We start from the raw sequence: 12,764 nt of genomic DNA, 5'->3' as shown, positions 1-12,764 counted from the left end.
TTCTTGCGCTACACTCAAAAATGGACCAAGCTGACGAGAGGATCATCGAAGAGGTCCCCAAGTACGACCACCGGTACAACATTTCCTCAAGGCATTATAAGGATTCCCAAATGGCAAGCAATTTATAGAAAGAGATTGCTGAAAAAAACGGGGCTGGAGGCCAGCAAATGCATGAAAAAATGGAAGAACCTCTGAGACAAGTACTGCATGTGCGTCTTTGGAAGCGAATAGCCACCCAAAGCGATGACCCAGTCGGCCAAAAACTGCCAGATTTTTATCACTTTACCATTTATTTTGTGCAGTACTGTACATATGGTTGCTGTGAGTCTATGACTTATTTACATTTACACTTCAAGTATATGAAGAATAGAGCACAGGTTAGGTGTCAAAAGAGTTGTTTTGATGTTTAATTTTCAACAAAAGACAGTTTACACATTTGATTCATCATCCCTGATTGAGAGTGCCTCAGCATGCCATTTCATTTTGCCATGGCACAATTCTTTGAGGTGACTGAAAGAAAGCCATCAGGTCATTTCGAAAAGCTAAGGCAGCTCTGGGGGAATGTAATCACTTCCTGAATGTGACGGTGCTTTTATGGTAACCTGTTTACCATCAAGGCTTCCAATCCAGTTTTGGAAGTTCCATAGCTGCGAGAAATCTGTTATGGCTTCCCACTGGCTGGTTGTAGGACACGGCAAAAAAATTGGCAATAGCAATAGCAAAGGCTGTACACGCCGCAGTAGGTAATCAAACCGGTCCGTTGACATCCGAAAGTAGTGAAAGTGCATTTCCGCATTGAGACGCAGTGGGAAAACCAGTGTTATAAATATGCCGGTTCTCAACCTCGACGGAATTAGTGGTCAGACAGCCCACCTCCGCAACCGTCTTCTGCGTCGCTTACACCTCAACATTTGTATGCTCAACATTTGTTGTTCAGTGTTGATGTGCTGAACATCCACATTTAAGCGTTCCATCTGCGTTGCCATTGTTGTCTTACTGGAAGAAAACTGAAGGAATTCGACAAGAGTCCCCCAAAACCATACAAACACACCCACGCCACACCCCTCTAGTGATGAATTACAGAGCAAAGCGTTCCCTTGACGCAGAACTTCGAATGCTCGTTGAGGACGTAGGGTCTACGCCGTCACTACGCCGTCACCGCAAGTAGAAGCATAAATTAGGCTTTAGAAGGAGGGATAGTGAAAGCAGAAAAACAAATATTTTTTAAAATTAAAAACCCGATTCTTTTCACTCGATTACGGTCTTCTGAAAAATGATGCGATCGGCCCGATTTCAAAATCCAAAATCACGGGACATCCCTAGCATTGACACTGGGAACGGCAACATGGCCCTCCTGAGGCCATTTTGGTGGGGGCGTTAAAAGGTCTTTTCATGTTCTGCCATGAATTGAAATGGATCCATCAGTAGTAGATGTCCAATCCATTCGAAGCAGGAGGGTAGAAACAAATGAACGTTTGTTCATTTGCTGTCAGCCCTCCCACTTCGAATGGATTGGACGTGTAGCACCGTCAATCGCAGACAATGATTTAGGGGGGTCTGACTAACCTGTTATCGTAGTTACTTTACATTCAAGTGATTATGCAGTTATTTAGTATTTGTTGTCTTTGGTATTGGTACAGTATCAGCAAATGCCGATAAATTGTGTCGGAGTCGTTATGGTATGGGTGCAACACAAGTCAAAGATACTGAAATATGATAAATAATCTGTCTGCACCATATAGAAGGTTAGGGGTGTAACGGTACACAAAAATCTCGGTTTGGTACGTACCTCGGTTTTGAGGTCACGGTTCGGTTCATTTTCGGTACAGTAAGAAAACAAAATGCAAAATATAAATGTGCTAGTTGATTATTACACACTTTTGTGCTTTCAACAATAGGAACAGTAGTCTATACAAAGCTAGAATTCTGCTCAAAAAGTAGCGGGTATTTAAAGATAATAATCCAACAAAAATTTGCCTTTCAGACCCCGCGTATTGGTCAGCTTTCTTTCTGTAAGAAAGAAGAAAATAGAAGTCTTGTGCTAAAGAGAAAAGCAATCCCAATAACAAAGATTTTAACATTTATTTTACCAATGAAATGCCTCAATGAATTTTTTTTCTTATGAACGGTTTTCAGAAGCTTTATTGGTGGATTTTCTCAAGTTAAAGCGCCACACAGAAATTAATAAATTTAATTGTGTATTCAGGATCTGTGTATTATTCTTATTATTTAATTACAGGTGTTTTAGCTCATTTCAATTAATTTTATTTAAACGGGCTATTATTTATTTTATTATGTGTTTGTATTTTACAAATGTGATGTAGTATTCATTAATATTGTATATTTTATGTTGTATAACTTTAGTTCCTGTGTGAATATTAGTTCCTACTTGTTTTGTTGTGGTAGGAGGGTTTTGTATTGAACACGGGGCCGTGTTGGTTATTATTATAGCCGAGAAGACAACTGTAAATCAACAAAGACAAGTCAACTGTGCCCCGATCTACCACTCAAGAGATCTGATGGACTCAAAAAGTGGGTTACGATTGCATATTAGTTTGAAAATCGACCGGATCCACCGTATTTTTACACGAGTGACTTCCAGTTTGTCCGGTCTGCTAGCTAGTAGTATTGGCGCAGGAAGGCCGCGTCTCGCATCAAATAATAAACTCTGCCGTTCTTTTCGTGTGTATCGCGTTGAGCCGCTTCTGGGACGCGTCTAACACGCGGCCGCACTGCGACTGGCACTGCGATTGGCACTGCGATTGGCACTGCGATTGGCTGATTGACTTTAACGGCCGCGTTTCACTGCGTTCTCGCGGCTGCCACGTTGTCGCGCCGTTGATGTTTCTTACTGTCCTACCATGTTGGTCCTCATTATAGTAGAGAAGACGGAGTAAATATAATCTACACAAAGAAACTGTAACCCGATCGACTCACAGCCTCAAAAAGTAAGGGTTACATTACTTCAGAAACTCGTTCGGTACGCCGCCGTTCCGAACCGAGCACCAAGTACCGAAATGGTTAAATACAAATACATGTACCGCTACACCCTTATAGAAAGATATTTTTAACTCTTTCAATGCCATTGATATGAATAGATTCACAATCCATTAGAATTGCGAGGGATAGCAGCAAATTATTAGTTTCATTGCCTTTGACGGTGATAGACGTCCAATCCCTTCTAACTGGGTAATTCGCTGAAATGAGCAGGGATGACAAACAAATGCCATAAATGAAAGTTAAACAAGTACAATAAACAAATGATATTTATGTGTGTATGTTGGCGTGTTCTATACAGGCGGAAAGCTGTCGGTCCAGGGCGGATGCTCGGCCTGCTACTCTGCATTTCTCTTATAGCCAGGAACTATTCAGTCTGTCAGCAACACCCTTAGTAGCCAGGAAAACACACACACAGCTGGTCAGCCCAAGATGGCAGGGGATGACATACGTGACACAAAAACAGCCTTGTGGGACAGTACAGGCAGAGGGCAGATTGCTGACAACCACCAACTCACAATGACCAGACAACCATATTGCTTTCCATTATTATAGGTAACCATTGATGATGGTAGATGTCCAATCCCAGTCAAAATTGGGCGTCTAGTATCGTCAGTGCCAGACAAAAATTTTTGAATGTAAAAATAATTTGTGCATGAAAGGGTTAAAGAGGCAACAATCACCTAATCAGCTACCATGTGTGACATATAAAAATTATAAATTTGTGAGCAAAGAGGTAAATATTTTTTTTCCTGTGATGACAAACACTTTTGTTCATTCACTTCCAGCATTTCCAGTTCAAATGGACTGGATGTCTGTGAGTGACAATTTCATTTCAATTCACAGCAGAATGACAATTTAAAAAAAAAAAAAAAGAAAGAAAATTCAAAATGATTTATTTAGTTATTTTTTCCCAACATTCCCTAAATCAATATAATTCTTTAAATTTGGAGCCTATAATGGTCCCTCGAGAGAACCAAATATTTCATATATGGCTTATCAAAAATGTGTTCCATATATTTACTGTATATGACACATCAGTTTTTTTTTTTTTTTTTTTTAAATTAATTAATTAATTTATTTTATTTTTTTTACCTTTGATGTTTGAAAATTGGTACATGTGGCCACACAAAACAAACCGTTTTTATCAACTAACCAATAAATTAACAGAAATTTAACAAAAGCAGATCAGCAAAGACAACAAAGGTAAAACTTGAACTTTTAAGAAAAGTTATCTTTTTTTTTTTTTTTTTTTTAAACCCAACACTTTTTGGACTGTCAATCATTTTGGGTCCGTAGTTACCAATTTTGGAAGAAAAGTCTATACTTTTTTTTTTGTCTTGACCATCACTTTAACTAATGAACCGTTTTTTTAAATTCCAAAAATCCACCATATATTTTTTTAACCCAACATGAAACTTTGTTTTATTGAGTTTTTAACTTATTGGCTGCCATTGATGGCACCAGATATCCAATCCATTTAGACTAGGAGGGGAGAATGTGCCGTCAATTACAGTGAAAACATGGCCATCCTCCCTATTTAAATGAATTGGACGTCTATCATTGTAAATGGTGGGAAATGAGTTAAAAGTAACCCACAGTGAGATAACTACAAGGTCTCTCCAAACTCCACTGGGAAATAAGCCAATTTAAGACATGATATCAACACATACAAGTTCCTCCGAGTCCAAATAGGTTGGATGTCTATCGCCATCAATGGTAACCAAAGTTAATTTATGAAATAACACTTTAGTCGTTTTGAGCAAAAGGGAGGTGTTGATCTGTTTCTCTAATTTCAGTTTTGTGAGTGGTAATTTGACAAAGTTACTGTGTGGCCAATTTGAAAAAGTATTTGTAAAGTAACTATGGTTCGTCTATCACTGACAGGGGCAGCCAATGAGTTAATGTGCCATATGGTCATAGGTTTTGATATACAGTACATTATGTTGCTGTTACCCTTTGTACAGAGTGCGTGTAAGTGTTTAAATGTCAAATTGATTTGTAAAACTACTGTTACAGTTTTTTTGCAGCCTTTTTAATTTTCGTCATAGTCTTACTCTTTTGGACAGAAATACTTATTAGTCTTATACACACAAAAATACACACGGTCCCAGGCTTCAACTGCGACCGTGTGCTTTGGTCAGATGAGACCAAGATTGAGCTTTTTGGCAACAAACACTCTAAGTGGGTCTGGCGTGCCACGAAAGATGCACATGCTGAAAGCACCTCATACCCACTGTGAAGTATAGGGGTGGGTCAGTGATGCTGTGGGGCTGTTTCGCTTCCAAAGGCCCTGGAAACCTTGTTAGGGTGCATGGCATCACGAATGCTTTGAAATACCAGGACATTTTAAATCAAAATCTGTTTCCCTCTGCCCGAAAGCTGAAGATGGGTCGTCACTGGGTCTTTCCGCAAGACAATGACTTTAAACATATGGCCAAATCTACACAAAAATGGTTCACCAGACACAAAATCAAGCTCCTCCTATGGCCATCTCAGTCCCCAGATTTTGTTTTGTTGGCAAAAGGGTGTTGTTTCCAAATATTAACACCAGGGATGCTAATAATTGTGACACACATTATTTGTCATGTCAAATAATTTTTTCTTTATGTGGGATTTTTCCCCACTGAATGAATGCACTTGTATTGAAGGTTGGATTTTTCTCTTTTTTTCCATTAAGGTCCCACATTATTTGAATTAAAAAATATATATTAGAAGAAAAAAAAACCACATCTTGTTCAGGGGTGCCAATAATTATGGAGGGCACTGTATATACAGTACAGGCTAAAAATTTGGACACACCTTCTCATTCGTGTGTTTTCTTAATTTTTATGGCTATTTACATTGTAAATTCTCACTGAAGGCAATAAAACTATGAATGAACACGTGTGGAATTATGTACTCAGCAAAAAAGGCGAAATTACTAAAAACATACAGTATAATATTCTAGTATCTTCAAAGTAGCCACCCCTTTCTCTGATTACTTTTTTTGCACACTGTTGCCAAACTGTTGATGAGTTTTAAGACGGAATCACCTAAAATGGTTTTTGACTTATGAAGTATGCCTTTTTAGAGTTATTTTATATATTTAATTATTTTATTGTTGATCATAGAATTGGATAGGATGTTTTATGGCAATCTATTGGAGCTAGCAGTTTTTATTATTATGTTTTATATCTATGTGTGCTTGTCCTCGATAATGACGTTGGCACATCATATTTGTTCCTGGAAATAATAAGCCCACCTGCTAGCGAAGATGACTGAAAACCAGACATCTTTGCACAGCTTTTTTTGCAGGGAAAAGGCCACCTGACAAGCCAGAAGCCTACAACCTCCCAGAAAACGAAAACTTCTTTTAACAGAAAATAACAAGAATCCTACCTAAAATATAGGTTTGTTGCAACAAGTGACTCTCAGGTGTCAAGTCCGCTCTGCATAACATGTGGCCAAATGAAGCAATGAAGCCTTCAAAGCTGCTTTGGTACATAGGGGACTAAACACCCTGGAATACTTTGGAATTTTTGGAAAGGAAATGTTCGAGCACAAAGGACAGAAACATTAAGAAAACAAAACAAAAAAAATTTAGATTTAATATTTGCTCTTTTTCTGCAACATATTGGCACACACCAGTCTGTGGTACAAAATCATTTGGGGACCACTGATTTAGATAGTGTCCAAGCAGGTGAACAGGACATGTAAAAATTAAAAAACACTGATGAATAAAATGTTTTTTAAACAAATGAGTCAGTATTTTTAAATGGCTCTTTTAAGTAAACGTATCCCAAAGATTCGACTCCCTGTAAAGAGCTATAAACCACATCTCTTGAGTTTAAGTCATGAAGTTTTCGACTCATTGTATTCTTGAAAAATTGTGTCCAATTCTAAATAACATGACTTCAGGGGGACTTTTTAGGTGGGGCAAATTTTGTGATGTGACTTCAGGAGTGACTGACTTTGGAGGTGCGGTAGATTTTCTCCATCACAGCTTTGTTTACATCAACGGTAACGACCTCTCCTTCGGCCTTGAATTTACTTCGACCCTGTGCGCTTTGGGCATAAGGGATATGTCATTCACTGCTACTGTCCTAACTGACTAATTTACGCTAAACTGGAAGGGAGCATTCAAGGGTTAAGATAACGTTTAACTCGGTAGACGTCGATCTGTGTCGCTGACACTTTTATGGCTTCCTACCGGCCAGCGTGGTGAGACACAGGGTAGCAGGGTGGACATTCAGTGAATTGACAGAGCCGGTGGGGACTTTGGTGGTTCACCCCAAAAGACAGAGGAAAAGGGAAGGATATACACCCCACCCCCCTCTTGGTTCTCCAACAGCGACAGTACATGATAATAGTAGGCCAGGAAGGTCTGAATGGAAAATGACTTCCATCTGGCAAGAGCATCCTTACCTTCCTATGACAGAGTTCAGCAGACAAAATTTGGGGAAAAACTGAGTACAGCTGCTATTCCTGGGGATCATCCGATTCAATGCGTCATCATGTACTTATGTATCATGATGAAAATAAATAAAAAGTAAATTAAAAAATAAATAAAAAGGAGGAATTTATTAATAAAAATACATAAACCTTTTCATGGAAATAAAATAATCATATATATATATATATATATATATATATATATATATATATATATATATATATATATATATATATATATATATATATATATATATACATACATACATATATATATATATATAGATATGTATAAAATTAAACTAAAAACGTATTATTTTGTTACTTTTATTAACATTCATTAGTAAATAATGTATTTCCAATGACAACAAATAGAGGAAAATGCTATATAAAAAAGACGAATGAATAAATTGGTAAAAAGTGGAAAATATCAAAAATAAAAATAAAACAAATTTAAATATAACATTTGTAAAAATTGATGAAATATATTTTTGGAGAAAAGATCAAATTAAATGGAGAGATTTATTAATAAATTACCCTTCTTTTATTTGTTATTGTTATTTTAAGTAATTGTAATTTTAAATTAAAAAAACCTATAAAATAAAATAAAAATTTTGAACTACTTTTCTAAAATAAATTTTTAAATGATCTTTATATTAAATTTAAGATTTTCTAATTCTTAGCGCTATTATTCACTTTAAATGTCTGTATTTAGCATTTAAAAAAAAATAAATCAATACTATTATTTATCTACTCCTACGTATATTCTTCCAATATTTCATACGAACTCCTTATACTCTTCGGCTGCCATTAACAGCACTAGACCAGTGTATGTTTTGGACGTCTACCAGTGATAAAATAATTAGTGGAGGAATAATCTTGACTAGAGGAAGAACACATTTTTAACTCCTTGGCTGCCATTGACGGTACTAGATGTCCAGTCCATTTGAAGTGGGAGTTTTGGCAGAACGTTCATTGGCATGGACCCTTCCACTTCAAATGGATTGGACGTTTGGAACCGTCAATGGCAGCCAATGAGGTCTACTAGTCATTATTTTTAACCTTATAAAATAAAGCGATAAAAGAAAAAAAGAAAAAGAAAAAAAGCGTCATAAGACCTAATTCAATACTGGGGCACAGCGGGGCACTGGCAAGTGAGCAAAAAAAAAAAAAAAATTACCACAAAAAGTCAGAAATAGCGCTTTCATAGCGCTTTTACATAACCACCCCCCCCAAAAGTTAAGTTTTTTTTTTTTTTCCTCAGCCATCAGTGTTCAAAATCAAAATTGGGACATCCCTTGTTGATTGTCAATACACCTCTGCTCATGCTCATCAACGTACATCTGTCTTGCACCTCTTCCTGCACTCTGCTGCTCTACTCTGGACCAGAATGGGGATTTATCACTGTAGGTTTTATGCAAGTCATCAGGGCTTCTGAACTGGTAGTTTGTGATCTAAAACAGGTTTATTGTATGTTGTCTAGGTGGGTTACCTAGCTTACCTCCCTCATTTCTCCTTGCTGATTGGTCCTTGCTGCAAGCAAATGCGTTCTAATATCCATTTACAAGAGTAATACTGTTTGAGTCAAATAGAAATGAGAAAAAAAAAACCCATCTTATTACAGATTACAGGGACTGCAGTAACAAATGAAATGCTTGTAAAAAGGCTGGAAATTATGATGAGCACACATACAAAATTGTTAGTAGTTATATGCCAAAGATAGGCAATTAATTCATTCAGATCAATTCTATTCATTTTGGTCATATAAACAAATAGCAATAAATAGCATGAGTATTGTTACAGTTCAAATACAACATATCATTTTAACACAATATTAGAGTGAGAGCTTTTCACTCAAATTGTCATTGTATTCATAGCCAGTAAGCTAAAAGACAGCAGCTAATCTGCTACTTCAATTTGCAAACAGAGTAGTTTACCACATTTAATTACCTGACACGTAAAGTTGAACCAATTAAATTCACATTTCGTGGGAAAAGGTGACCAAACAAACAACAACACAGAGGTAAAAACAAACAATATGGATGTGCTGTTTATCTGGCACCAACCTGTAAAGCAGGTAAGAAGCTATAATTTGCCCCATCGACTGTATAATTACCACATGCAAAGTAATATTGATGCTGCATGTGCGTGTTGTTGGAGTAAACAAAAAATAATTCTCTATTACATGGTGTCTATAAAAAGGGCCAAACAGCCACTTAACTGTGATGTATCGTTGGAGCATTAAACTAGGCTACTCCTCTTTGTAGCAAACATGGTTTTATCCTTTAGTACGACAACACATCAGAACGATTTTTCAACTTAGGAACTCAGATCTCCCGACAAACATGAACGCAGCATACAGTTTCTCCCGAAGGTGCTTCACGGAAGTTTCAACTCATATGCCTATCACAGCCGAAGTTACGTGCATAAATTACCATATTCAGGAGCCATGTGCAGATTGTCTTTATAGAGTGAATTGAGTAATATGGCCATACTAAATAGGCAAATTCTGTAGATTGTGTTATGGAGACTTAAATTTAATTTGTGCTGGATCCTGCCGGAACAAGATCCGGCACCTCTTGATTTTAGCCCCCTGTGCTCCGGGACTTATTTGGGCAGATCAGGCACCTCTCGTGTATAGAAATTAATAATAACATAAGAACGTTTTTTTTTTTAAATGTATTGTAATAGCCCCGAATGGGGAGAAAGAAGGAGAGGAGTCGTTGATGGCTCACTTCACTTTATTGTGGTAACAATAAGAAAACAATAAACAAAATAACAAATTAGTGCCGCAGCAACTTGCCAGGTTAACGGACAGCCAGCCAAGCCGGGGCAGTAGGGTGCTACCGTGGCAGCAGCTGGTCAGGTTCAACGCCACCCGGAGTTGGGGCCAGCTGCAGTGCCAGCAATCAGCCAGGTGGACCACCAACAGCCGGAGCAGCAGGCCCTTATGAGAAATTCTGCTTGTTTGGGGCCGGTGGGGGGGGTGGTTAATGAAACTCACAAAAGAATGGGTTTGTGTTATTTATTGTAATCGCTGATTTTTTTTTTTCTCTGATTTTTTATGTTTTTCAAGTTACTAGACTGCACGTTACTGTAAGTCCCACCTGTGGTTATGTGGGTAATTGCCCGTGCTGTGCAGAGTATAGCCTATAAATAATTGTAAATTGTGGTCATAACATTTATACCATGGATATTATCCGAAATTGAGGCTTGTAAGTCCCACAGCTGGGCAAGTGGGCATTTGCGTGTTGTTTTCAGCACCATTTTCTGCGTATGTTCCGGGACCTGTGCCCGTCTCGTCATCCCTGTGCTGTCATACTATGTACTTTGCGTTCCGGCACCTTATGATTTACAAATTAAGCACTGCTTAAACTCCAAAGTATTTTTTTTACAAGTGAAATTTATACTGAGGCACTGCAAATCAATAGTGGGGTGAAATATGTCTGTAGACGCCCATGCTTTAAATTCAGGTACGCTACGTAGTATTGAGTCGACCTCCAGTCCATGGGAAAGTTGAGTAAGTTGTGTGAAGCGAGAAGTTGCGTGAAGCGAGAAAAATAATGACTAAATGTCATCATGTGTATACTTTTTAAATGCAGAACAGCTTTCTTTTCCCCCTTCAGGTCTCAGCTGCAGTTGAGTGTTTAACCATCCCAAGTGTATTCTAATCCATTAAAAATGTGTGTAAAAAATAAAGATCAAGACAAATTTCACTGTGAGGAATGGAAACGTGCCCAGATTTCTCTTTCATCAGGCAGTATTTTTCTAAACTCATAAATGTATCCCCAGGTTGACACTCTATAATACTTTGCCCATTATTCAAGGATCCACCACAAAACACTGCAATTATTACAGATGTAAAATGCAGTATTTATTAACTCATTGGCTGCCGTTGACAGCGATAGACGTCCAATCATGTGGCTTGATTCACCATTCTAGTGTAAAATGAAATGAGGTTATCACTTGCAGATGTCCTATCCATTTGAAATGGGAGGGTGGCAGCAAATGAACACTCGTTCAGTGAGATTTTCTGAGGTGAAAGCTTATTCATCTTTCTGTTGTGAATTTAAATGAGTTAATCAGTAGCACACATCTAATCCATTTGAAGTGGGAGGGCTGGCAGCGAATGAACAAATTTTCATTCGCTTGCAGCCCTCCCACTTCAAAGGGATTGGACGATTGGCCAGTGGCAGCCAATGAGTTAAATTTCTGGTTATGACAGAAAAAAGAAACCTTGATTTTTGGTCACGAAATATCATTTTTGATTTTTTTTTTTTAGAATTTAAATTTTTGTTACATTTTTGTTAGAAAATTTGTAGCTGGACTTGAAAAGGGCTGTTCAAGCCTGACAGCAGCGCAACCTGACTAAGCTTGAGCAGTTTTGCAAAGAAGAATGGAGCAAAATTGTAGTGGGCAGATGTACAAGACTGATTGAGACTTATCCACACAGACTCACTGCTGTGATAGCAGCCAACGGTGCATCTACGAAATACTGTCTTGAATTGGGTGAATAAGTATGCAAACAATTATTTTCATTTAAATATCTGTGTTTCATTGAAATTACTCTGTAGAAATCTGTTTTCACTTTGACATGAAAAAAATATATATTTTTTTTATACTTCAAATACATTTTGTGTTGAAAATGCCAAATTGCTTTGACCATGATTTTTTTTAACCTGTCCTGTTCAGCTTTTAACATGATTGATATATGAATGCGATAAAAAGATGATAGGCACTGTAGTCTGGGAAAATACAGATCTGTAAACTATGCCAGGGAATTCTTACAGTGAAGTACGTTTTTTTAATTGTCCCAAAGTGTTCAGTGCGTCAACAATGAAAAAATGTTCCATTCCATTGATTCTTTTGGGTGTTTCCTTTGTGTGACTTGAATTTCTTACGAGAAATAAGTCTTTATAAACAGTGAGTTTTCCATTTGTCTGTTTATGTCATGAGCCTGGACCGTTTCCACCAATGGGGTTATAGTCCAACACACTCAGCCTGCTGCCACTCCACCTATCATGAAGCTAATCTCCCAGTCACACCTAATTACCACCACCTGCAACCTGTTAACGGCTGTGCATTTAAGGCAAGGCTCCTGTTTGTTGGCCGTCCTTGACCAAGTGACCTGCTCAGCTTTCTTCTGCTTGACCCAACTACGACAGCTCTGCCTGTCCTGACGATGCCAGTTCTCCAACACGATCACCTACTGTAGCTCAGCCTGACCTGCTCAACCTGACCATGCCGTTCCTCCACTTCCTGTTTGTGTTTATTGTGTTCGTGATACACAACTGGTTCCCCCATCTCGAACCTGACAGTTTACTTCAATGACT

This window comes from Corythoichthys intestinalis, chromosome 15 (genome assembly GCF_030265065.1).
Source record: "Corythoichthys intestinalis isolate RoL2023-P3 chromosome 15, ASM3026506v1, whole genome shotgun sequence".
In the NCBI taxonomy this organism is placed as follows: domain Eukaryota; kingdom Metazoa; phylum Chordata; class Actinopteri; order Syngnathiformes; family Syngnathidae; genus Corythoichthys; species Corythoichthys intestinalis.
This window is presented reverse-complemented; position numbering follows the sequence as displayed.